At 45.2% G+C, this 26,599-nt stretch overlaps 1 protein-coding gene across 4 annotated transcripts in view; it reads right to left on the bottom strand.

Moving 5' to 3' along the window:
• LOC147735091 (glycine N-acyltransferase-like protein 3) overlaps positions 1 to 25,896 on the bottom strand; it is a 261,834-nt gene extending 235,938 nt beyond the window's left edge. For 2 of the 4 annotated variants that reach the window (XR_015307552.1, XM_086953139.1), the window contains exon 1: positions 25,840 to 25,896. The gene's annotated coding sequence lies outside the window, so the exon portion shown is untranslated. The remainder of the gene's footprint in view (positions 1 to 25,839) is intronic. The other 2 variants (XM_086953141.1, XM_086953143.1) reach the window with 2 other exon arrangements.
• Positions 25,897 to 26,599: the final 703 nt, after the last annotated feature.

The raw sequence follows: 26,599 nt of genomic DNA, 5'->3' as shown, positions 1-26,599 counted from the left end.
CTTCCACATCCAACATCACAATGGATCCCCCTTTGTCAGCTGGTTTGATCACAACTGATTTATTGTTCTTTAATGTGTTCAACGCTTTTCTTTCTCCTGCTGTGATATTGTGTTTCACATAGGATCTTCTGTCGCATGTTTTTAAAACATCGTTCATTACTACGCTCTCATAGGTCAGAATCCTGTGGGATACTGATGCCATGGTTGGCATAAATGTTGATGGAGGTCGTAAATTTCTGAAAGCTGTCATAGCAGTAGATGGTCGATTTCTGAAAAAGTTTTTTAATCGTATCTTTCGGAAGAATCTGGTGAGTTCCGCTTGGATATTGAATCTGTTAACATGGGATGTGGGTACAAAGGATAGCCCTTTGCAAAGTACACTGGTTTTATCAGTCGTGGGTGTGTAGCTTGATAGATTGATTATTGGACTGGCTCTGTTTGCGGTTCCGGTTGTGGTTCTAGGGGTCCCCCCGTCTACCATCTGTAGGTCTTCCTCCTGGTGCTCCTCTCTCCGTGGACTTCTGGTTGGAATCGCACCTGTTTCGTGTTCTGGCCCTGTTGCCTCCCTCCGTCCCAATTCTGTTGGTTCTGTACCCGGGTGGGCCGATTGTTCCATGAACCTCCTCTGCCTCTGCCTCTTGGTGGCCTCCACTGTGTGACTCCTAAAAAAGGCGATTGTGGACCACTCATGTGTCCCTGGGGAGGTTGGTACCATTGGTCCTGGTGTTGGTAATTGGTTCCTGATCCGGTAGCTCGTTTTCACTTTCACCACTGTGTGAGGAGTCTGAAAAGTTGGTGAACCTACGTGTACCTCTGTAGCCTCCTCTCCCTCTGTAGAAGAAACGGCCCTGTGTGTCCTGCTTATAGTAATCCGCTTATATGTAGGGATAAGTCTTCCTCAGGTCGTAGTACTGAATGTCTTTCGCTAGTTTGTCCAATTTCTTTGTTTGTGTCTCCACATCAAAGTCTTTCAAGGTTTTTTTTAGTCTTTCTAATGTTTCTTTGGCATCCGCAAAGGCCGAATGGCTGGCTATTTCTGCTTTCAAGTCTTCAATCTACTTAGTTAGCTGTTCCACCTGTTCCTTAGCTGTCTCCACCCCCAACACCATGCAGTGTCAGGAGAAGTTGTTTGCCACAAAGCTGAAACCTTCTTTAAACTTTGGGTTGTCGAGGAATATGGCAGGCTCGTTACGGACATGTAGTCCGGTGGGAATGATATTAGATCTCAAGTAACCGGTCAGAAGGTGTCCATGGAGTTTGGTTCTTACCAACTTTTTTTCGAGACGTTCTACTTTATTAATTTTCTCATTCAAGGAAAAGTCTACAGTTGTGCTGTTGGATGTAAGGAAAGCTGTCCCTGTTTCTCCCCCAATAAAATCCTTAATATAGTCCTCCGTATAAGAAAGGGTCTCGAGTTCCATACTGATGTGACCCTCAATATACAATGCAGAATCAACTAATGAGTAGATATATTTGATAAGGAAAAACCCTCGCAAGATGCCTCTTGCTCTGAGAGTGTGAGATATAAAGGGGTGGGCCCTCAAAACTCGTAGACCTGGGTCAATATGTTGGTACAAAAGTAGGGGTGGTCCGAGTAAGGTGAGTTGTTTTTAAATCATTCCATATTCATACATATCGATAATAACCACAAGTATATTTTGCTGTGTGTAACTTAACACAATAAAAAATAAAGTATGCAGTATTCAAAGTTAAATTGCATTTATTCTTGCAGACGTGTACTCATTGTAATGGTTGCTGCGTGTAGTTACTTTAAAACCATCAACATGTTATCAAATGTAATTGTGAAATCATTACATAAATGGTGCTCTCAGTGAGAAAGGGAAGGGAAGTGAAAAGGTTACCCAGTCCCTCACAAACCTTTTCACTTTCCTACCCTTTCTCACTGAGAGCACCATTTATGTAATGATTTCACAATTACATTTGATAACATGTTGATGGTTTCAAAGTAACTACACGCAGCAACAATTACAATGAGTACACGTCTGCAAGAATAAATGCAATTTAACTTTGAATACTGCATACTTTATTTTTTATTGTGTTAAGTTACACACAGCAAAATATACTTGTGGTGATTATCGATATGTATGAATATGGAATGATATAAAAACAACTCCCCTTACTCGGACCACCCCTACTTTTGTACTAACATATTGACCCAGGTCTACGAGTTTTGAGGGCCCACCCCTTTATATCTCACACTCTCAGAGCAAGAGGCTTCTTGCGAGATTTTTCCTTATCAAATATACCTACTCATTAGTTGATTCTGCATTGTATATTGAGGGTCACACCAGTATGGAACTCGAGACCCTTTCTTATACGGAGGACTATATTAAGGATTTAATTGGGGGAGAAACAGGGACAGCTTTCCTTACATCCAAAAGCACGACTGTAGACTATTCCTTGAATGAGAAAATAAATAAACTAGAACGTCTCGAAAAAAAGTTGGTAAGAACCAAACTCCATGGACACCTTCTGACCGGTTACTTGAGATCTAATATCATTACCACCAGACTACAAGTCTGTAACGAGCCTGCCATATTTGTCGACAACCAAAAGTTTAAAGAAGGTTTCTGCTTTGTGGCAAACATCTGCTCCCGACACTGGATGGTGTTGGGGGTGGAGACAGCTAAGGAACAGGTGGAACAGCTAACTAAGGAGATTGAAGACTTGAAAGCAGAAATAGCCAGCCATTCGGCCTTTGCGGATGCCAAAGAAGCATTAGAAAGACATCAAAATCCTTGAAAGACTTTGATGTGGAGACACAAACAAAGAAATTGGACAAACTAACGAAAGACATTAAGTACTACGACAAGAAGAAGACTTATCCCTAACTACAAGCGGATTACTATAGGCAGGACACACAGGGCCGTTTCTTCTACAGAGGGAGAGGAGGCTACAGAGGTACACGTAGGTTCACCAACTTTTCAGACTCCTCATACAGTGGTGAAAGTGAAAACGAGCAGACCGGATCAGGAACCAATTACCAACACCAGGACCAATGGTACCAGCCTCCCCAGGGACACATGAGTGGTCCAAAATCGCCTTTTTAGGAGACACACAGTGGAGGCCACCAAGAGGCAGAGGCAGAGGAGGTTCATGGAACAATCGCCCCACCCGGGGACAGAACCAACAGAATTGGGACGGAGGGAGGCAACAGGGCCAGAACACGAACTAGGTGCGATTCCAATCAGAAGACCACGGAGAGAGGAGCACCAGGAGGAAGACTTACAGATAGTAGACGGGGGGACCCCTAGAACTACAACCGCAACCGCAAACAGAGCCAGTCCAATAATCAATCTATCAAGCTACACACCCACAACTGATGAAACCAGTGTAGGTTGCAAAGGGCTATCCTTTGTACCCACATCCCATGTTAACAGATTCAATATCCAAGCGGAACTCACCAGATTCTTCCGAAAGATACGATAAAAAAACTTTTTCAGAAATCGACCATCTACTGCTATGACAGCTTTCACAAATTTACGACCTCCATCAACATTTATGCCAACCATGGCACCAGTTTCTCACAGGATTCTGACCTATGAGAGCGTAGTAATGAGGGATGATTTAAAAACATGCGACAAAAGATCCTATGTGAAACACAATATCACAGCAGTAGAAAGAAAAGCGTTGAACACATTAAAGAACAATAAATCAGTTGTGATCAAACCAGCTCGATGAAGTAAGCTACAGACCTGTAGCATTGGACCCTACAAAGGATATTAGGACAGAGATCCTAGCTATTACCAAGAAAGCACTACAAACGCGTTTCCTATCGAAGAAGGAATTTGAATATTTGAACGTGGAACAACCCAGAGTACCCACTATATATATACTACCCAAGGTACACAAAAACCCAGTTAAACCACCGGGGCGGCCTATTATATCGGGCTGTGGCTCCCTTCTGGAACCCCTCTGTAAATATGTAGATGCATTCTTAAAACCACTAGCTGAAGCTACGCCTACATACCTCAGGGACACGATGCAAGTCATTAATTTGGTTGACCAGACACCTTTCAACAAAAATAGCCAAATTCTGGTGACAATGGACATCATCTCCCTATGCACCAGTATCCCGCAAAGACCGGTCTTGGACTCCATGCGAAGAGTTCTACAAAAGAGGGAACAACAAGCTGGGGTTCCCACAGAGTTCATCATCGACTTGCTGGAAATCGCCATAACAAGGAACTTCTTCGTCTTTCAAAACAGGTTCTACATCCAAAGCAAAGGAGTTGCCATGGGCGCTGCCTTCGTCCCAGATCTGGCTATCCTGTTCATGTCTGAATATGAACAACACTGCATTCTATCGCTGCACAATCCATTCCAAAACATGATCTCTACATGGTATAGATATATAGACGACGTCCTCATGATATGGACGGACTGGTGATGAACAGGACCTGAATAACTTCATGGAGTGGCTAAACAACCAGTCGGATGACATTAAGTTCACAATGCATATGAATAAAGAGTCCATTGACTTCCTCGACATTAGTATAAAAGAAATGGAAGGCAAACTATACACCACCCTCTATAGGAAACCAGCAGAAAGAAAGACTCTGCTGAGATACACGAGTCATCACACAAGAGGACTACGGGAGAACCTGCCCTTCGGGCAATTTCTCCGCATCCGGAGGAATGGTTCTATGAAGGAGGACTATTTCAGACAATCAGAAGAGCTCATCCTTTTCATGATTGACAGGGGCTACCCCAAGCGACTTGTGAAAAGATCCAGAAAAAGAGCATGGTTCCAGGATAGATCCACATTACTGATGCCAAAGGAACGCCAGTCATCCCAGGAACGAATGATATGTGTCACGCCATACTGCACCAAAAGTAATGAAATAAAGAGAATAATTAACAAGCACTGGGGCTTGGTTGCAGACATCATAGAAACCCCTGAACCACCAATGCATGCTTTCAGAAAGGCAAAAAGCATAAGGGACCATGTTGTCCGCCCCCTGTTGGAAACACCTCAGGCACCAACCAGCCAAGGACTCTGGAATCTACCAGAGGTGGTAGGTCATTTTCGATGCACGTCATGCAAAGTTTGCCCGACATGCTGGGAGACCAAACAAGTGACCCACAACAACCTAACTGTAAACCTCAGGTCTTTTACAAACAGTAACACTAGTGGAGTAATTTACGCCATTGTCTGTCCATGTGATCTTATGTACATTGGGCAAACCAAACAAAAAATTAAAAACCGAGTCTTTCAACACTGTAGCAGGATCCGCTGTCAAACAGCAGGGGCACCATTGGTGGAACACTATATGGACAAGAAACACACCCCTGAATCCATGAAATGGGTCATACTAGAAAAAATCACCCTGGGCCCACGAGGAGGCAACCTGAATTCCATCCTAAACATCAGGGAGTGCAAATGGATGCATAAATTCCAGACTATCAACAGTGGTCTAAATGAACTAGATGCTAACTTTGCACAAATTGCAGGCTAGACCCAGAGTAACCCCAATGTGTTCAGGCTCTGTCCTTAAACTGCTAAGATGTGGCCATACCAAGCAGGAACTCTACTTCCCATTTTTGGATAAAACCCATGCTGAATGTTACGCTCTTTTAGCACTGACAGTAGGCATCTGCTAGGTATTAATGTCCAGGCTTACATTTCAAATCAGGCACTACACCTTTCCATCTGTATGATATGTTTGAATACATGCACAGTCTGATCTGAAGGTTTATTACAATGCTACACTGTCTAGTCTTTATTGTTGAATTTCAAAGTTGTCTTTTCGTTTGCATATTTATTTAGTGATGTACAATTTCGCTTCTGTATATTTATTGTAATATATGTCCAAATATGCCAAGATGACATTGTCTGGGTGCGTTGTATCGTAGGATAACGTGGTGAATATGTAACAGACATAAAGACTTTTAATAATCTTGTCCTCTTCAAAAGACACTACCACCCGGTCCGCTTTACAAACATACCCCCTAGCTAGAGCAGACATCTTTACAGACGCCCCCTTGAACACTCACCGAGTGTCGACACGGCGCACCTTGTTGGAGGCTGCTGATTGGCCCTGCGAGCCGACCCCTTTTTCCACCTAGCATCTAGCGGCGGCACCGCGAGCATCCCCACAACTACGGAGGGAGCGACGCGCGCAGACTGCTGCGGCCCCACGCTGATCAGGTATGACAATGCCCCTGTTTTATTTGAGACTTTCCGCAGTGACCCATTTGAGTCATAACTCCTCAGTTACAACTAATATTAACATAAGACCTATATGTTCGGTAATACCTAACTACTAGGTAACCCATGGCGGACATGATTCGATGCTTACCATCTAACATGCCTCCCTGCTATCCTGTTTTAAATGTGACTTTTAAGGTCTCCACCAACGAATAGCTATGTGCTACATACGATCCACTGTCAGAGGTCACGATTCCCACTGAGATTATTCTCTTGACTTTTTAGAACGGTGCGCGGTGTGCAGTGAAGTTACAGAATGACGATCTAATGAGACAAAATACTCGATTCATGAGGAGTCTTATCCAAGTAAGTCTCTGCTCCACAGTATTCCATTGCTAGTTGGTTACTCGACCCACAGCATCCCCTTAAAACCTCTCCCCGCAATGTACTTTATTACAGAAACGTAAGGAGCACGCCAAGGCCCAAGACGCGACGGAAGAACCGCCGTCCGTTAGTTTACATGTAGGTATTGCCTACATCCAGTTTAAATTAGTAAGACAGTTCACCACACAGTTAATTAACACCAGCTCTTGCCATGTCTTGGAGGTTCTCCCTTTCTATCCTGACGAAGACCCCAACATGAGGCAAGTATAACCCTTAAGCGCACATGGGGGTCGAAACGTAGACTACGCCAACCCTACACGCCATAGGATCCAACTAAATGAATGAATTTAACCTATGTGTGATGTGATTTGGGAACACTTATACTACCTTGATTGTAAAGGCGTATTTGATTTTAACGTGATGTTCTAATGTGACACCACCTTTATCCAGTCCCTCACAAACCTTGTTACTTCCCTTCCCTTTCTCACTGAGAGCACCATTCATGTAATGATTTCACAATTACATTTGATAACAAGTTGATTGGTTCAAAGTAACTACACGCAGCAACAATTACAATGAGTACACGTCTGCAAGAATAAATGCAATTTAACTTTGAATACTGCATACTTTATTTTTTATTGTGTTAAGTTACACACAGCAAAATATACTTGTGGTGATTATCGATATGTATGAATATGGAATGATTTAGAAACAACTCACCTTACTCGGACCACCCCTACTTTTGTACTAACATATTGACCCAGGTCTACGAGTTTTGAGGCCCCACCCCTTTATATCTCTCAATTTCATATGTGGCAGGCAGATTCATAACAATTTGCTAAGTGGGTCTAATTTCCATGAGTGGGTCCAAACCCAACTCAACGTATCCCTTACCATCACTCAGGAGGAAAAGTATTATGCCCTTACATCTTTCAGCATACTGTCCTACTCACCAACCTCATTATGCAGACCTGCCTAGTCCTTGATTTAACAAAAATCGAGGCAGCAAAACTCAGCTAGACGACATTTTATGATGTGCTGCGTCCAATGGAGAGGGCTGAAATTGGCAATATCTAACAAGATATGGTGCTTTCCTGGTCTATACGTTATCTGGTGTACTTATGGCTACCTAGTGTCAACTAAGCCACCCTTACACCATGCTACTAGGGTGCAGAAAGGATTGAAATTGTCCATGTAGGGACATCTTTTGGCACAAAAAGAATTTATACAGGTATTTCCCTCTTTCTAACGATGATGCACAATATAACATAACATGTGCATTTGTAAAGTGCATGTTCTCCCAAAATTCTTCTTGGTGCTGAATAACAGCTGTTTATTGCTACCCATGGGCAAGAAATCAATCATGGGCAAGAAATCAATTGCTGATAAAGTCCATCTCAGGCCCCTGTTATTTTGGGTGCGCCTCAGAAGGACTCAAGAATTAATTGAATATGCCCGAGTGTTAATCTCCCTTAATGTTAACAATAAGATAAAGTGGCTTAACAATCTTAAGCTGTTGGTAATTTCTATAGGTTTGGGAGAGTCTTGGGTCTCGCAATGTCCACCTCCTAAACAATTTGTCAAAAAGCTATATTGGGATTGGGTTGAGACTAAGGTCCATGTCAACCCCAATCTGGGATCCCTGGCGACCAACTTCCTTGAACACAAACCAACATGTAAGCTGGAACCCTTTTTGGACTTTATTCAGCTACCCAGAGACAGGACCTTGTTCTTGAAATTGAGATATGGTACTCTGCCCCTTAAGAAAATCATGGAAGGTTGGAAAGGCATGGGGGGGGCATGACTTAAATTGTCCAGGTTGCAGTTGCCCGGAGGAAACCCTGGGCCACTTCTTATTTGCTTGCACAGCTTATAAGCGCATCAGGAACAAATTGCTGAAATCAGTGTGCAGGGTCCTGGGTGTGAAAGATCATAGATCAGCCCTGCGCATTATGTCAACCAACACCGCCTCAATGTACATCGTTTGTGGGGTGGCAAAATATCTTGCGGGCGCCTGGATAATTTGATCTAGGTTGTTAGGCAATGTACCAAACTTATCTGAAACGACTGCATAGTTTTAATTTTCCTTCTTTTTAAATTGTCTGTGTTATTCGGTTGAAAATGTAGTACTTTTGGGCAGATTGTTTTTATTTACTTTGTATGTATGTTTGTACTTTTATGATAAATATTTATCGAATAAAGTATTACAACGGCTACCCAACAGTACTGATTTTATCAACCCACCGGGATTTGAACGTGTGACCAGGAGGTCATACACAGGCCCCTACAGTGGACACATTAATCCACTAAGCCACCAGACTGTCTCTACAGGGGGACAATGCAGCACCCTTAGAAAGAGGAAACAACAAGCATAGATTTGGATATTTCTCCTAACTCTACCTACCCGGGAAAGGTGTAGCATTCTCACCAATTGCTATGTTTTCCAGTGGTGTTAAATGTGGAAATGTGCCAGAATCAGTGGGTGGATGAGTGTGAGCAGACCCCTTATACCCATAGAACACCTTCCCAGCGAAGAGTTATGCAAGGCTCTGCCTTGCATGACTCCAGATGTAGCACGCTACAGACGGAGTCATGCGTGTGTTGTCGTGCATTGTGTTGCTGGTGAATTCTGACATCAGTATTGAGGTGGCCTTGCAAATTCATGCATTATTCAAGAGCAATGATATGCAGATATAAAACTGGTCCATACTGTGGCTCTTGTAGGCCTTCTATATTCAAATGTATATTGTCACATGCAGCATGTGATGAGCATATTCACAATCATTACAACTTGGGCTGGTATGTTTATTGAAAGGAAGAGTGTATACATTCACCATGTGTACCAAATATAAGGACCACTACTGCTCTCTCGTAGCACTGCTGAAGTTTATACATCCGAGTGTGCAATCACTTACACTTCAGCCATGGTGGAAGTTAGCCTGCTTGACAGGGATACCTGTGTTTGTACAGGTATCAATTTAAATTTCTCATAGCATTTTCTCATTTATATTTGCTCGACTACATGCCACACACATATAAATAGCAAGTCAGTCAAATGTTTAATATAAATATTCACATGATGTGAATTAGTTATCCATATATCAATGGAAAATATTAGAGGAGTCACACCTATTGGTATTATTCACTTCTTTAATGCTTATCTTCCTATAAACTTATTTTTTGATTGCAGCCATAGACAATGCGCTTCGTCACTCTTGGAACTTTTTCAAGGCTGAATTAGGTCCATATACTGACATTGACTATCCTATTTTGTCATGTGATGGTTGAGAAACTGAATAAATGTGATTAACTAAAAGTCAGTACGTTCTCGTGTGGTGTCCCAAGCAGAAAGAATATGGCATGTAGATACACAATGTCAATACAAGGAACTAATTTAGTTGTTGTCTGAACAGTGCTAACTGAAGCTCAACAAACTTACCTGCACTGGAGCACTAGGAGCCAGCTATATCAAAGTTTTGTTTTGACCCTGCAACATGCTAGGTGACGCGAGGGCAGCATATTCCTTAAGTCAGATTTACTAAGCCAGGGCACCGCTACCTGGCATGGCCCTACATGGCTTGTGTAATCCAGTGTAACACTGGGCAGTGAAAGTCACAGACTTGCATTACTTTGCATCAGGAAGGCATTACATGGCTGTAGAGTGGGTGTTCCTGTGCATCCACCCATGTATTTTGGCCGATTCCCTGGAGGCACAATGTTGCGAAATACATGTATTTCTACTCACTTTTTCCTCTTTCTATGTATTCTACATTCTGTTGCACATTTAAGAAGAGGAAAAGGCATCTGAGGATTGAATGTGTGCAGTAAGATGCACCTTCCAGCAAGTAAACAACACTGCCTGCAGCACAGGCACTCTTGCATAATGGCACACTGTGTGCCAGTGCATGAATGTGCCATATTTTAGTGTATATGTGCTCTAATAATTTCATGCAGCGTAGCAAGTAGTCTTACTGTGTTTCATTGTGTGAAATATGGATACACCTGTGCCTGAGTTTCACCTTGATTTTTGAATGACATAGTAAAACCTAGAGTAGATGTACCATTGTACACAATATTGAGATCAACTTAATCCATAGAGATTCAATTTAGGATTTATGTAATTGAAGTAAATAGAGAGGGCAGGTCACTTACCACATATGCAAAAAGCAACATATTTTCATCATAAACATTTTAACCAGTATGTCTGTTTCAAAAAAGAACACACCCATACTTGTGGCATTGTGGAAGCGAGACACATATGTATGTACTGACATATTCTGTGTCATGCATTAGGAAAAAGCAATCTCACTCGTGTATGTTAGTATCATGGGCTCTGAGTCTGTTTGGTACATGTGGCATTTGGGAGAGCATATCACTATCAATCAAAAATTAGAAAGCATGGCTAACCATCCAATTGGATATCCAAGCCCTCTCAGGTCCCAGAGGCTTATTCGAACAGCCAGGTCTTTAGGGCCATTCGGAAATCCGGAAGTGATAGGATGGTTTGGTGTTGCGTGGGGAGGATGTTGCTAGACATTGCTGTGATGTGGGAGAAGGAGCATCCTCCACCTCTGGTTTGGAAGATGGTGGGAACAAGAGCTTGTGAGAGTGAGGCGGAGCGTAGTCTTCTCAATGTTTGGTGGTAGTTCCTGAACACATAGAACCCTGCAGTGCAGGTACTCTTCGAATTTGTTAGTGGTATGAAAGATGTGTAACTTAGCAGCACACATTGCACCACAGGTAACTGGTATATGAATTGTGTGCCTGTATCATAAAGTTTTATGTGGTAATGCACTCTTCAGGTCACATTCATGAAAGGCTTGTGTTGCCTTTCCATCACATAAGGTGAAACAAGGGTGATGCAAGCACTTATGTGAGATTTACTATGCCACACAAACCACCATATGTAGGTGTGCATAACATAGTAAATAGGAATTAATGCAAGGCAGCACAAGTCACTGCCATGACTTACTACATCTTGGGAAGGCATTCCATGGGTGGTCCAAGGGTGTTCACAAACATCCACCCATCATTTTTGGGGCATTGTCCAATTCTTTAAAGGAATAAAGCATCAATAGGATACGCTATCCCAAGTGAGATATCACAAGGTGATATCTTTGTTTCTCCTCTTATTTCTCCTCCTTATTCAGCAGCACACCCAGAAAGAGTAATATGCCTCTTAGGGTTACTTTTGTGCATAGGTTAGCATTGTGTATTTCTTCATACATGTATTGAGTATAATTCCTTATTGAGAAGGAGTAGAACATTCATGTTTGGTTGGTAAAGTTGGATTTATTGTTTAAAATCCCACTTTTAGAAAGTTTGCATTTTTCTGCTCTTAAGCCCTGTGTGCCTCTGCCTGCCTCTAATAAAAGTCAGGATTGGATGACAGCTAGACGTTGGGCATTCTTTCTAGAAAGTTGCACACAAAGAGAGCTGAGGGGCTATTAACATCTTGATAGATCATCCTGGGCAGGATAGAAGAGAGAAACAGACACTTGCATCAGACAGGGCTGTTCTTCTCCCCAGAAAAATAGTTGCATTCACCTTCTAGTGTGTCTGGAGACAGGGTAGGAAAGGAAGGACATGTGTGCACTTCAAACCCACTCTTTGTAGTTTCCCCCACTTCAAAGGCACCACTGGGTATAAGAACTGGACTTCTGACTATACTACATCAGTACACTTCTGGACCTGTGGATACTCTGTCAATAAGAAGGACTGCTCTGTGAGACTGCTGCTCTGGAAGAACTGCTTTTCTGCTGTGCTGCTCTGCCTGCTGCCCTCTATGCCTTAATGAGAAGGATTGGCCCTACATTACTTAAATCTAGAGTGACTCTAAGGGTTTGTCTGCTTGCCGGCTGTTCTGTAGTCTCATGGACATCAAAGACTGCTTGCAATTCTCCAACCGGCACCTGGACTCAGCCATCTGAGTGCCCTGCCAAGTAGTACCATTCCTGTCCTTGGGCGGAAGTGGGTTTTCCTGTGCTGAAGCATCTGAATCCATGCATTCTCAAATTTACACCAGTGGGAACCGATGCATTTACGTTCGACACCGACACATTACTGCTTCGAGGACACTACAGCGTAAACATAGAGGCTCAATGGTAATGCATTGCCTTCATTGTCCAGAGCTCAATGATGACGATGGGCCAAACTGCATGACTTGAATCTGTAGCATAGCCGATAATCCTTTGGATCAAAGATGACACATGCCCTATTCCACTCCTCGTAGCTGCTCCTCCACGTCAACGCTTGTCCTCCACGAGGATATTGTTTCAACAGTGCCTGTGGGGTTTCTGTACCTGACTGGTGCTCAATCATGGTTGGCATGAATTTTCAGCCCCAGGTGCTTTATGACTCTAAGCACTATATTTACAGATATGCTTTTAAAATTCATAACCCTGATCCTACTTATTGGATTTTTGTCATTTGGATCTTGATTTTTTCATTTTTTCATTATACCTGGCTCTATTTTTCTAACTTGGTGTGGATTATTTTTCTGGGGTGTTTTTACTATTTTGCGGTTTTAAGTATTTCTTCCAAGCTACCATAGGGTGAGCACAGGATAATGTAGAAAGTGTATCTGACTGTGCTGAGTGGTGATCTGTACTTGGATGGGGTGCATACCTGTGCCAACTAGAGACCTCATTTTGAACTAAATACTTGGATAAAGGCAATTTAGAGGTGACAAACAAAAAAACTTCATTTTTGGTCACCTCACTTATAAGTTATCAATATTTGGCTTTCATCCTCCGAAAAGTACAGCTTCTTCTTCGTTTTACCCTGTGTCCCAGGACAATCAGCATGGTTGTCCTGCTTTCCCGAGATACTTCCATGGTGTAAGATGGTGGGGTGCTGGCTTTTTGAATACTTCTTGGCCGCACATTACACTCATTAAGGTTGTGTTGTAGGATGCAAACCAGCTGTGTTTCTTGTAGGTAATAGTTGCATTAAGACGTGTGGCATTTCCCAGCCCTGCTTCATGTTGCACCGTATAATAAATACAGCACATCAATGACACAGGAAAGTGGCTTAGCACAGCGCAACCCATTCTCAGCTCACTCAGCATCTGTCATGATAAATCTGGGTCCAGATGTTCTCTTCCACACATGGCATGCAGTGCTAATAGTTCCAGATGAAAATCCTCACTTTAAACACTCCTTATTTACCCTGATGTTGGCACTTGTCTTAGGTGGGTCGTTTTTTTTCTTTCTTGAAATACCAAGACATAAGGATATTACTGAATTGCAATGTGTGCACACCCCTTGTCCGAATGATCTGAACCCTCCCACATGATGGGTTGGTGGGTAAGGGTGTCAGTTTTTTTGTTTATTTCTGAACGTTTTAATCATATCATCAAACATCAATATGAAGCACTCGTTCAAGAACACTTGTAAACAGTCTATTCCAATAACACAATGTGGAGAATCCTGGATTCTTATCCTTTACTTGTGAGAGTGGTAAAACATCTTAATATCAATATGTAATAAGGTATGATAACTAGAAACTTTGATTCAGTCTGAAAACGTTGGGAAATGGTCTACTGACAGGAAGTCAAGAAACACATGAAATTTGTTGTACTGTGAAACAAATTCTCGAGAAACTATGGGGCATATTAGCAAGGGCCACATCGCCGCAATAGCGACCGGTTTGGGGCCCGCTTTGCATGTCAGCGATATTTATCGCTAATGACGTGCACAGTGGGTGTACTCAAACTGTTAGCGACTGAAAGCAGTCGCTAACACAGCTATCGCCTATTAGCAAGGCAGGCAAAGCGATAAAAAAATTGCGTAAAGCGTGATTATTTCTATAATCTAACGCCTGCTAAAAGCATGAATTACCTGTTTATCCAATGTGAGGTGGATTGTCAGGTTAAGTCCCCATTGGCGTTAATGCGTGAATATCGCTAAATTTCCAGCGATATTCATGCATTTTGCCGCTATCGCTGGACATTTTAGCACAGTTGAGAAAAACGTTGCTAATAGCATGTTTTCTCCGCTAATATATCCAGTGATAAAAAAATGCATAAGCGCATTTCGCGATAAATATCGCTATTCCTTGCTAATATGCCCCTATGTGTTCAGTAACTATTGGTGTGTGATGATTGTTGTCTTTTCAATAGTTTGCCTTACATTGTACTTATGTCTATAGGGGTGAAATGTAAACAAAACTGTTTGTATGAAAAAGTTCTGTTTGTATATGTTTGCAGCCCTGAAGAAGCCAGTAACTGGGTGAAATCTGTTGGTTGCAGGAAATGCTTTCTTCAGTTACAAGATCTTAAATAAAGAATTTCAAACATTAAGAAAATTAACTCTGATTCATTTATCTGTGCTGATTGTATAGCACTTTACTGTTACTCGTGTTTTTGCCTGAAGTTGCCTCTTAATTGTGTTTCATAACATCTCGGGGGATATTAACAAGGACTCAACTCCGATTTATCCCCACCTGAATGAACCAAAAATGGGGATAGATTTAACACCCAGTTTGCAAGCTGGTGAAAATTGCAGACATCTCCTGTATTCCAACGATAACTGCCCCTAAATGTATCTCCACAGTGGACACCACCATCTAACCCTAATGAGATGAGAGTAGGCGTTCCCATGCAAAAACACACGAAAAAACCACAACACCACTTTCACAACAAACTGCCAGAATTGAGATGTGAAACACAAACAGGCGATAAGCCGCGGTAGCAGCAGCAATTAACACCGGCGCATTGCTGGTGATAAGCAGGACGACTACCTGTAGCATAAAAGGGAGCCCAGCCAAGAGCCACACCTGAAGACCCACAGATGCCATGGGGACAATGATCAAACTACGTGGATACCCATGAGGGCCACAGCACCCACCGCTACGCCCCAAGGCCCGCCACCACCCTCAGGACCCGTCCCGCCCCCCCCCCGGAACACACAGAGGCAGCGCACACAAAGACAGCGGACCCACCTGCCCACCTGAAATGCACCTGCTGTCCACAGTCATGCAACTCACGACACCACCAATGGGCATGCAGCACAACTACATCCAACATGATACACAACATGCCAACCGACCAGACGCGACAACACAACTCCATTGGGAATCTGGCCTTGCCATGCACGCAACCCAGCCACGGCATGGCACCACAGACACACAATAGCAGAATGTGAGGAGAGGCATGGAACAGGCATGTGCAAGAGCGGCAAGTGACTAAGGAATCTAAGTTTCTCAATGCCAGGTGTGGCGTGGAGGTGCAGGACAGACCACAGAGTGAAAACCACGGAAATGGTCATGTGGAAATCAACTGCTGGTGCATGAAGTGTAGTGGCCAGTGGACGCTACCATGTCCCCACAGGCTGTGGGACAGAATGCAGAAATTTTGCACGTTACGTCCGCCCCTGCATGCGCATGCATAGTGAGTTGGACCTGCACATGCCAGGCCTGCGTAGAGGTTTGAACAAAAAGCCAGTCGCAATGGTCTTGGTTCTCATTCGAAATGGACCACACGTCAGCCAGGGTGGCGCCTCTTAGCTCGCCACAAGGCCTTCACCGAACGCGGCGTGGCCTGCGTCCCTGAGTGCCTGCTACACCCCGGGCCGATTGTCCCCAGACCTGTTATGCCTGCCCCAGTACACAAAAAGGCTCCACTCACCTGCCGACACCGGCGTGTGTCAAAGAGGGCTCACCACGTGCCGGTGCAATCTCCAAGCACCATCACCGCAACCTCTGCTTCAGCCCAGTAGGTTCCAAATGTGGAACTGTGTCCTGAGTGCTGAATGGCAGTGACGCCAAGTCCGTGGCAGTGGCCACAGCACCACACTACCTTTGATCAGTAAAGGCATAATTGCAAATGGCAAGCCTGTGACACAAAGTGCCACTAACCCTGTTCAATGCCAGCCGGCCACAAGAGGTGCCACTGCCCCTGTTCAATGCCAGCTAGCGACACAAGGTTCCACTAACCCTGTTCAACGCCAGCTGGCCACACGACGTTCCACTAACCCTGTTCAACGCCAGCCAGCCACACAAGGTGCCACTAACCCTGTTCAATGCCAGCCGGCCACACGTGGATGAAGGCTCAGACTACCCTGTGGACCAGTAGGTCCCACATCCAGGACATTGTCACGAATCATGAATGGCAAAGTCCACACAAGTGAATGCAAGGAGAGGAGTAAGAGGAAGATGCGGCTCAGTCTGGACGAAAGCCGGATCAGAGTCATGGAGGTGATCTAACACTTTCAACGACTGACATGGTGCTATCAACCCTGTTCACCACAAGTTCTCATCACGTGGTGCCTCTGAACTTGAACTACGCAGGCCGGTGGGACCATCCAACCTAAGCCGGCGACACTCAGTGAATGGCCCGTGCTGGCCGCTTCCTCAGGCCTACCCTGTGGTCCAGTAGGTCACACAATTGGAACTGTGTCTTGGGTAAGGTGTGGAGGAGGCAACACCATTGGACCAGCCTCATCAAAGGTGGCATCCGCTAACAGCACTGGTGTCACTAACTGTGTGTGCAATGAGTCATGGGCACTCTCTGGTTGAACCTTTGTGGCATCTGAGAAGATGGCCTGGTGGTTTCCTGCATCTCCATCTGGCTGGACCGGACTTGGTGCCCGACATGTGTCTGTTCCATGAATCTCCACCATAGTGACTGTTACAGCGTGGTCCTACCTTCTGCATCATGCCCTGCGGCACACCTCCCACTGTCCACTGAGAAACTCCGAGTCACGCTCCTTTTATATCTATGGAAACCTGCTCTGCACTCGTGACCCTGCCCAGTGCCCCGCAAGTCAGCGTCCCATGGCGGTAGGCCTGTGCAGGCTGATGTGCATCCGGGGCCACTATCTCTGTGCTGCACAAGTAATGGGGCCTTTATGGTTGAATAGTTGTGTCCTTTGCGATGCACACTGCTGTAAATTTCTGACTGCACCAGGCAGCCCTTGCCGGCTGGTGTGCACACATGCCACACACATCCAACACAGTTGTCACTCAGTATGTGTGCCTGCAAATATATGTGGTTGTGCGCATGTGCCCATAGCCATTCACACCATCTGAACAAGTGTGTCCATATGGTAACTGTGTCAGCTTGATGAGCATGGGCCCTGCAACATCACAGTCTGCTGTCTTCAGCGGATGTTGCCATGTCACTTCAGCATTGGCAGTGACCCTCGACATGTAGCTTTGCATGCACCCCCTGCATGCACAAGCGCCATGTGCTGGTCCAGCATACGTCAGGTCAGTGCAGGGGTGTGCTGATTCGGCAGGGGGAGCAGAGCGAGGCTCAGACCTGGCCTTGGCAGGAGGTGCGGTAAGTGTGTCTCTGTGTTGGGGTGTAGTCGCCACCAGGGCCACAGTAGTCGATGTTGCAATGTTACATTACCCAGGAGGGCAGGCCCGCACGTACGGGGACATGTAGGAGCGCACAACCACTCGGGGTCTTGGCACATGCATGCCAAGTGTTATGTGTATCAGCCCTGCGGATGCATGAGTCAGTGGCCTGGCCTCATTTGCAGAGTGATCCCAGCCAGCCTTGGGCTGTACACCTGTTTCAGCCCTGTCCGTTCCATTGGCCTACACTCACGTGGTGGCACACCTTTACAGGCCAGCGTCACAATGTTCCCAGGGTCGCAGATATCCCACCACACATCATGCCAGTCCCTGTGCATCTCCTGTATGCATGCAGATGGTGAAGTTACTGTAGGGATGAAAGGTCCTTTGTGCGAATGATCAGGTGGTAGCACATCCTCAGCTCCAGGCAGGAAGTGGCATGTGGCCAGCACCCCCTGACAGATACAATTGCATTTACTTGCGACTCTCATACTATGCACTGCCTGAAGTGAGACCAATGTGTACACATCCCACACGCAGTAGTCCTTGGTCATAGTTGGCATGTATGAAATGGCCTTCACATGTACTCCCACCACACCCCAGGCCTGCACCCGTTGCACACAGACACTGCTCACTGCACCGAGCTATAACATTTCATCCACAGGACTGGTGCAGGGCAAGCCAGTCCTGCTTCTAGCAGAGCCACTAACGCAATGGCAGACCATCCTTGACACATGCTCGGATCCAGTCATGTGGACCTGTACCGTGCACGTCTGCTGCATGTACTGCGGCACTGCCGTTGGCAGCCTTGCAGATCAGTTACCGGCTGAGCTTCCGCCTTGCGGACGTCACCTGCGTTCAGCCTGTGTTGCAGGGTCACTCGTGCATATTCGAGTGGCCCATGGTTGTATGCCACTCAAACCTAACAGTAGTTGACCTGGATTACAACGTGTGTGTGTGTGTGTGTGTGTGCACCCTGTTGGCCCACAACCAGGCGTTTCACCATGATGCCCGTTTATGGCATGCATGGATGTTTGGCATGCAGGCTGGACACTCAACCTGGGAGTTTGCACGAGTCCTCGTGTGCAGTGAGCACATTGAGCCACTACCTGAATGGGCTATGATGCACATTCGGGCCAGTGGTTGGAGTCAGCACATCTATCTGTGTCAGCTGATGGATTACGTCGAAGATGTGGTGGACGACGATAGCTCATTGGAGATGTTGGACTATGCAGCTGCACTTGCGTTTATGGATGAGTGACAAGGTACCAGCAGCCACAACTGGATGTGTTCGGACACCTGGTTGCATGTTGGGGATCTGGACTCATGCTCCATGCGCGTACAATCAACGCAGGTTGGCACTAACTTGTGTTGGTGATGGACTCCCCCGAGGTGGCAATATGCGCTTTCCTGCATTCCTCATTCAGACATGCTGCTGCATTGGTCTGCATATCATGGCACTTCTCTAGGCCATACTGACACACACTTGTTGATAAAGTTTCCACTCTTTCACTTCTCTCCAACTGTGTTGTGTCTTGTTTTGTATGTCAATGTGTGTGTCACGGACTCTCTGGTTCCTGGCCATGCGTGCATTACTACCCCATCAGGACTGTGGGTGTGTACTTGTGCATGGTCTTGTGCCTATTTCCTGCTTAGCCAGATGTGTATGGCCATTTACCGGCACCAGGCGGGTGCACTTGTGTCCTGTGTTAGGTTGTGCAAATGTTAGTGTTTGTGCCACAATATGTTCAAGGTTGAGGTGCTCTGCTCCCTATGTGTGCATGCTGCATTGTGTGTGAGATGTCCCTTCAGCTCTGATTTGGCTCACCCTTCTCCCTTTCAGGCAGTATGGTTTTCACTTCTGTGCCTGCTCAGGGGTGTGATGTTGCTGGGTTGTGTGACTTGTGCTCTTGGTTGGTGTTGTTACTATTTGGCATGGTTTGTCTGCGGTTGTGCTGTGCTTAATTGTGCATGTGTGCCATTGTGCCCATCTCTCCCTTTCCCCCAGGTCCCTGTTGGTTCCACTCCCTGTTGCTGTTGTGTCTTTTGCTTTGGGCAGTTTCGGACCCCGAGTCTTGCCACCGTCTCCAGACTGATGTGGTGTCATCCAGCTTGTGCTTGGCTGTTGTTTTCTGTTTGGTTTGTCTCTTTTATTTCAGGCTTTTGTTGTGCTTATTCCTGCCTGCTGTGTGTGTCGCGGGCCTGGCGGTGCTTATCCCTGCTTTCCTCATAGCGGATGGGCTCTTCGCACTTTTTTTGTGTTGTGGTTTGTGTTTTTATCTCCATCAAGGTGGTTGCATCGCAGAGATTGGCCACGGTTTAGGCAGACTATCACATGCTGCGGCCTTGTTTTGAATTCCACGTTAACACAGGATTACTTTCCTGCGATCGACTACGATGTGTAAAGGTGCGTTGGCATTTTCTGTTGATGTTTAGCGCACATTCTTGTGAATATACCCCACTGTATTTTATTGCGCTCGTGCTTGCTTTATTATGTTGGTGATATTTAGGAAAGAAATGGAGAGATTGGTGCACTTGTGAAGGAGATTAAGGAATACTCTTTGCAACTGCTTTGTGCGCCTCTAGATGGCGGTGTTTGTCTTTGAGCAAGGGAGAGTGTATTTGCTTTGTGTAGACTGGGAAGTAAACATATTTCTATTCCTGTTGTGGCTCTGAAGATATTGCATGCAGTTACGGATTTGGTAACGTCTCCTTCTTCACACAGTTCCTCCACACACAAAAGGTAATCGGGCTCCCACCCTTGTTGATTCATTGTGGTTTCACTCTTCTGATGGAGAAAGTTTGATTCCCAACTGCACCCTGTGATCAGTTTAATCAATGCAGATGGCTGTAGATGCAGACCCCGTTGAAACGCAGAGAAACATTACTATGTGCTCAAAAACATAGGGGCAGATTTATGTTGGGAATGCTCCACGTTTGCGTCACGCAACTGCGGCGTAAACGTGGTGCATCCCTACGTCCCATTTACAACGTGACGCATCTAGGCAGATGCGTCACGTTGTAAAGCCCTGCGCCACTTGTGGGCGTTCCACGTTCCGGCGCAGGGTGGGCGTTCCGGGGCAGGTGCGCCTCGCAAAAGTGGCTGAGTGAAATCTATAAGATTTCACTCAGTCACTTTCAGGCCAATGCTGCGTCAAAACCCTGTGCCTGCTTGAAGCAGGCGTAAGGCTTGACACAGCATTGTAAAGATGGGGCACCCCCGAGCCTTGCTAGAGCTGCATCGCGCTTGTGACGCAACTCCAGCAATGCGCCACCTTTACGGCACAGATGCGTCACAGATCTGTGCCGTTTTTGCCCCATGGTGCGCCACATTATAAATGCGGCGCACCATGGGTGGCGGAGCAGCAGCGCAAAATAACTGGCGCATCCCTGGGGATGCGCCAGTTATCATAAATCTGCCCCACAGAGTGTCTGTTCTTCCATGAATTAAGTGCAATACTTGTCTCTTTTATTTATTTTACAATGTATGTGCCAGCAGAGATGTTCATACAGGAGCACGTGGAATGAAAATATTTCTAATGTAGGTGCACACATTAAGCACGTTAGAATGTTTTGAATTTCTTGCGATGCATCCAGCAAAGTTTTTTACACTGATTCGTTGTGCAGGTGGCCCCTAATGTACTAAAAATGTACTCAATGTTTACACATTTATCATGTTTTACACGCCAATATTGTGTTTTTTTACTATTTGGTTATTGTGATGGCTCAGCTTTTGTTTTTGCATATAGGACAAAGTTAGACCTCTGATTGGACTTTGGCTTGGCTGTCCAATATTAATTTACTTACTCTCCCCGTCCGACAGCAGCCTCTATTATTATCCCTTGAGAACACCTGCTTTTTGGATGATGTATGCCAAATGCTACTAAAAATGCAATGATTGTCTATATTTCCTTCTAGAAGAGAGACCCAGTGAGTCCCTTAACTCAGTGAATCAAAGGCATTTTCTTTTGGCGCACCACTTACAAGTACATCAGCCACCACTGAGAATTGCACCACTTTTGTGGCACAACCAAGACACATCATGCTAGTTGAGATATACAAAGCCATGAGAGTGCTAATTGGTGTTGCCCTCCGTGGCTTTAGAGTAGTGTAACCTAGTTCAGGCTTGCATTACACAGTGTTGAGTAGGCATTACATGGGTGTAACACATTTTTCTGGGGGACAATCACTGGCATGTACTCTCCCAGACAATACTCATGATTCTTTTATAAAGATTCCCACTCGCTCTGTTTTCTCCAGTACCTGCTTCTGCATTTGACACAGTGAACCCCCATCTTCATCCAATGCCTTCTCGAGACTGGAATCCATGGCTTAGCACTTATTGCTTCCAACCAGATCAGCAGCATCTTCAGTTCTCCTTGCTGAGCCCTACTCTCTTCATCATTTGCATGACTACTCTCCCCAACATCATCCATGCACACAGACTCAGCATAATCTCACATGCTGACGAAACTCAGCCCATTCTTGCCCTAACTAAGGAAATCTTGAACAACCAAACAATCTTCATTTGCTCCATGTCTGAGGTCACGGACTAGTAGAGAATCAACTGCTTGAAACGCCACAGTAATAAACCTGAATTTGGCATTTTAGGGAAAGACACCTCCCTCTGGTTAAGGGTCACAGAACTAGGACCAACTCCACACCCATTCATCACAGCTGGGAACCTATGAATCGTGATTGACAAGCACACTTTGGTAATTAACCAAGTTACCAAAACCACATCCATCTGATTCTACACTCTGAAACGAGTCAAAAAAGTCATCAAGTGGCTCCTGCAGAACAACATAAGATCCATCACTCAAGCTCTCATCACCTGTAGACTGGGCTTTGGAAATCCCCTCTACATCTGCATGACTGCCAGACTCACCAAGAGGCTGAAATCTTACAGAATGCAGCTACAAGATTTGTCAGGATACACTGTCTATCGCGCCTGCCACGCAAAAAACTACACTTCCCATGAGCCTCGAGGCTTCTCTCAGGAAGTACAACTATGGGAGGGATGCGCTTCCGGTTGTGCGTTATTCCGTGTCCTGTTTGTGTCAAGCGTGAGAGCGGCTGCTCTACACGCTAATGCCTTGTTCCTGAAGCTGCCGATCGGAGAGCGACTGAGCTGGTTCTCCGGTGTCCTCCTGCATGAATCTTCTTCCGTGAGGTTTGAGCCATTCCCGCAGGTATCGTTGCGCAGTATCTCCGCCGCCCCTGGCGGCTCGTATTCTGCATTTGTGAACTGTTCTGGTTTTAGTATTCTGGAAGCTAGTGACTGCTTCCTGGAGACTTCCTGGTTTGAGATTTAGCGGAGCGCGGTGGCGGTCGAAACCACGCGTTACCGTACTTTCATCTTCTTTCATGTCTGTATAGGTAGCGGGGCACTGTAGTGAGGTTAACTACGTGTCACCGTTACATTCCTGGCGATTAATGGAAGCAATACAAGCGGGGGCGTTGTAGTGAGGCTAACTACACGTTCCTAGAATCTATGTTCTCGTTTTATTATTGGAGCACATGAACAGAATTCAGTAGTGGTCGCAACTACGTTTTACTGTTGTGAAAGCTTTATGTACTAGTGGGTCATTATTTGTGGTTCCTCTGAAGGAAGAGAGCGGAGTGTTGTAGTTCTTGCTTCCTACACACTACCGTTTCCCTGGAACATTGTCTGGAACATATATACTGTATTTACGGAATACTTGGACCCCCATTTGTACATTGAGTCCTTCTAGCAGTCTGTGGTATGTGTGATATGATTGAATACGAGGGTTCAGTAGAGTGCAAATGTGTCTGTTATGTGTGGACCTTCATTCGCCCTCTGTTTCTGTGTTCTTAGGATATTATTACAGGCTGTGACTGAAGGGCTGTGTTGGTTTACTATCAAGGGATTGATCTTTCTTGTCATTCAGGTATATATCTACTTCAGTATATTTAGCGAGACTTCATGAGAGTAGGACTGTGTAGCATTAAGCACTTATATGATACATGTCTTGTTTTCTGTTACAGGTATCCTTTCCCTGCTGACCCTAGCCTTTCCCTTCCCTCGTTTTTTATTTTAGTTTGTTATTTTTCTCCCTCGCCTAATGACTCGAACACCCTGTGTTAATACATTCAGGGTGTTGGTGACATTTGGAGGTGGAACCATTGTGCAGCGACTGGATCCCGTGGAGTCGACCTGACAAGATTCACTCATAATACCACACTGCACACACATATGCGGAAGCCTCATGGACCTCCACTGGCTCCCACTCCACAAACGCACCTTCTTCAAACCACTCACACACACCTACAACATTCACAACTAAGGCTCAGCAAACCTCAGCAGCCACATTCAGTTTCACTGGCAAAACATCTCTATCCACGCCTCTAGATCCACCAAACCCGGGACGGAAGCCAGGCCTTTTCCTACCCTGAAACAATCTCATCCTCACCATCAGTCACCAGCACCATCCTAAAGTACAGTATATTTGACAATTCAAGCACTGCAGCAAATCACGTTGCTGTGCTGCACTGTGTAGTAGGGAAAGCACAGTTCTTAACAATATACAGGGCATTCCAGTCATTCCCAGCACAGCCCAACGCCAACTCAGGCACCCTTGATCCACGGTGCAAGGGTGTCTGCATTGTAAGTGCCATTGTTTTGTGCATGAAGGGATACCTCCCTGCACAAAAACAATTCCCTGATGCAGTTTCCTCTTCATTTAGAGTTGTTCACAGTGTGAACAAGTGCTTACCAATAAAAACGGAGGGTAAATATGGTATAAGTCATGAGAACTTTTTTTTAACATAAACAAATGGAAAGCTGAGAGATAAGAGCATATAGTCAATCATAAGTTCTGGCATAAGCAAAGTCAAATAGGTTTCAGAACGGTGTTGGGTACAATAATTTTTACTTCTTTCCTGAAGATGGATGTGGGTGGGTTGCATCTGATCTCGGAGGAGAGAGATTTCCAGATTTCAAGGCTAATTGCAGAGAAAGATTGGTTTTTGGTTTTCTCTTCCTTAAAGGCTTAAGTAGATGCAGCAAAAGACACACAATTGATGGTCAGAATGCAGAACAGATCAAAACAATCACCCCTAGTCTAGATAAATGGGTTGAATCCATCTTTATTTTGCTCACCATGCCACCCCAGTTTAGAGTAGACATGTAGATGCATCACACATAAAACATGAAGTAACAAGGAGAAATAAAGATATTTCTCATTGTTTTGCCTCCCCTGGGGAGACGGAGCACTTTGATGCATTCACAGGTTTGCTAATGTTGGAAAATCTCGAACTGCATCAAAATATACGAGTCGATTCTTGGAAACACCCAGGCTCAACCCATAGAGCTCCTCCCTGGGACAGAGTAACACAATTTGTGCTGCATTGCCTTATTGCCTTACTCTGGAGTTCTGAAACATTGCAAAGCTGCCCACGGTATCTTTGTGTGGCTTGATAAATTCGACTTGCACGGTGCAAGGGTGATGGAAAACCATCATAAATTTCCCCTAAAACCTGAATTTTCCAATGAGCTCAAGAGAGACCAGCCTTACCAGAAAGGATTCTCTTAAGGGCGACATGAACACCATTCAAAAGACCTGAAACATAACATTGTCAGGCAATGCCCTTTATCTGTGATGTGGTATGTTTGTGGTTAACGTTAAAGTCATGCCTCTAAAAACGACATAACATTCAGTAATTATAGGGGGGTCATGCTGCACTGAGGGGACTGGAGAAGCACTGTGAGCGAGAACCCATCAGCAGAGACCCCTAAGTGGGGATGGGGGAGCAGAGACTGGCAGTGAGAAGAGAGGGCTGGAAAGGGAAATAAGGAAAGACCTCAGAAGGAATGAACAGTTCTCTAAGCAATTACACAACATGAAAAAGGATGAATACTTTGCATTAAGGAATGAGATGGCTGCACTACATGGAACCATTTAAAATAGAAAAAGTGAGGTGGAAATAGCAATTAAACATTTGAGTAAGCCATTTACCTTCTGGATTTGCCTTGGCGAGCTGCTCGCGTTCCTGTCGTACGGCAGTTGTGTGGATTTTGTCATCTCTCAGTTTCTTATCTCTGGCCTTTGACTCCTTGTGAAAGAGTCCATTGCGCAAGCGCTCCGTGAAGGGAACTGTCTTGCGTGCGTCTACTGTGAAGAGGTGACGCAAGGCTAATCCGGAAGTGCTTCCGTGCTGGTCTAGAGTGGAGCAGTGGTGGGATGGAGAGTGCACAGTGGGCGAGCTACAGCTCTGTGCACCAGAGGCTCCGTGGTCGATGCCTGGCTGCTGAAATCATGGGGCACCAATTGTTTATGGGTTTACTTAAACTTGAAGAACATGATATACTGTAACCGATTGAGCATGAGTGTCATGTAAAGATTAAATGTTATGAAAGAAATGTGCCACACTGACGTCATCATCGCGCCAGGGGTGGTAGAAGACTCACTCCTTCTGTCATCCAGGGAGGGGTGGTGGGGTGGGGGGAGGCTGTTAATATGTTTTTCTACATACTGCATGAGATACACGAGGTTTAAATGGCGTGGTGAAAGTTCTGGTTGGTTAATTTGACTTCACATAAGCATGAGGTGTACTGGGGTAGTGAGGAGAGTGAGGTTGCATGTGGGGGTCTGAACTTGAATAGCGCTTAATTTGTAATACCATAAGTGTTGGGCTCTCGTCAGCAGGCCACTAGAACTGTCACCACCCACTGCCAAAACAAAAGTATTAACCATCACACTTCTAAAATAGTCAGAC

Source organism: Lissotriton vulgaris, chromosome 1_2 (genome assembly GCF_964263255.1).
Source record: "Lissotriton vulgaris chromosome 1_2, aLisVul1.2, whole genome shotgun sequence".
Classification (NCBI taxonomy): domain Eukaryota; kingdom Metazoa; phylum Chordata; class Amphibia; order Caudata; family Salamandridae; genus Lissotriton; species Lissotriton vulgaris.
Note: the sequence above shows the minus strand (reverse complement) of the source record. Positions and strands in the feature narration are given on the sequence as shown.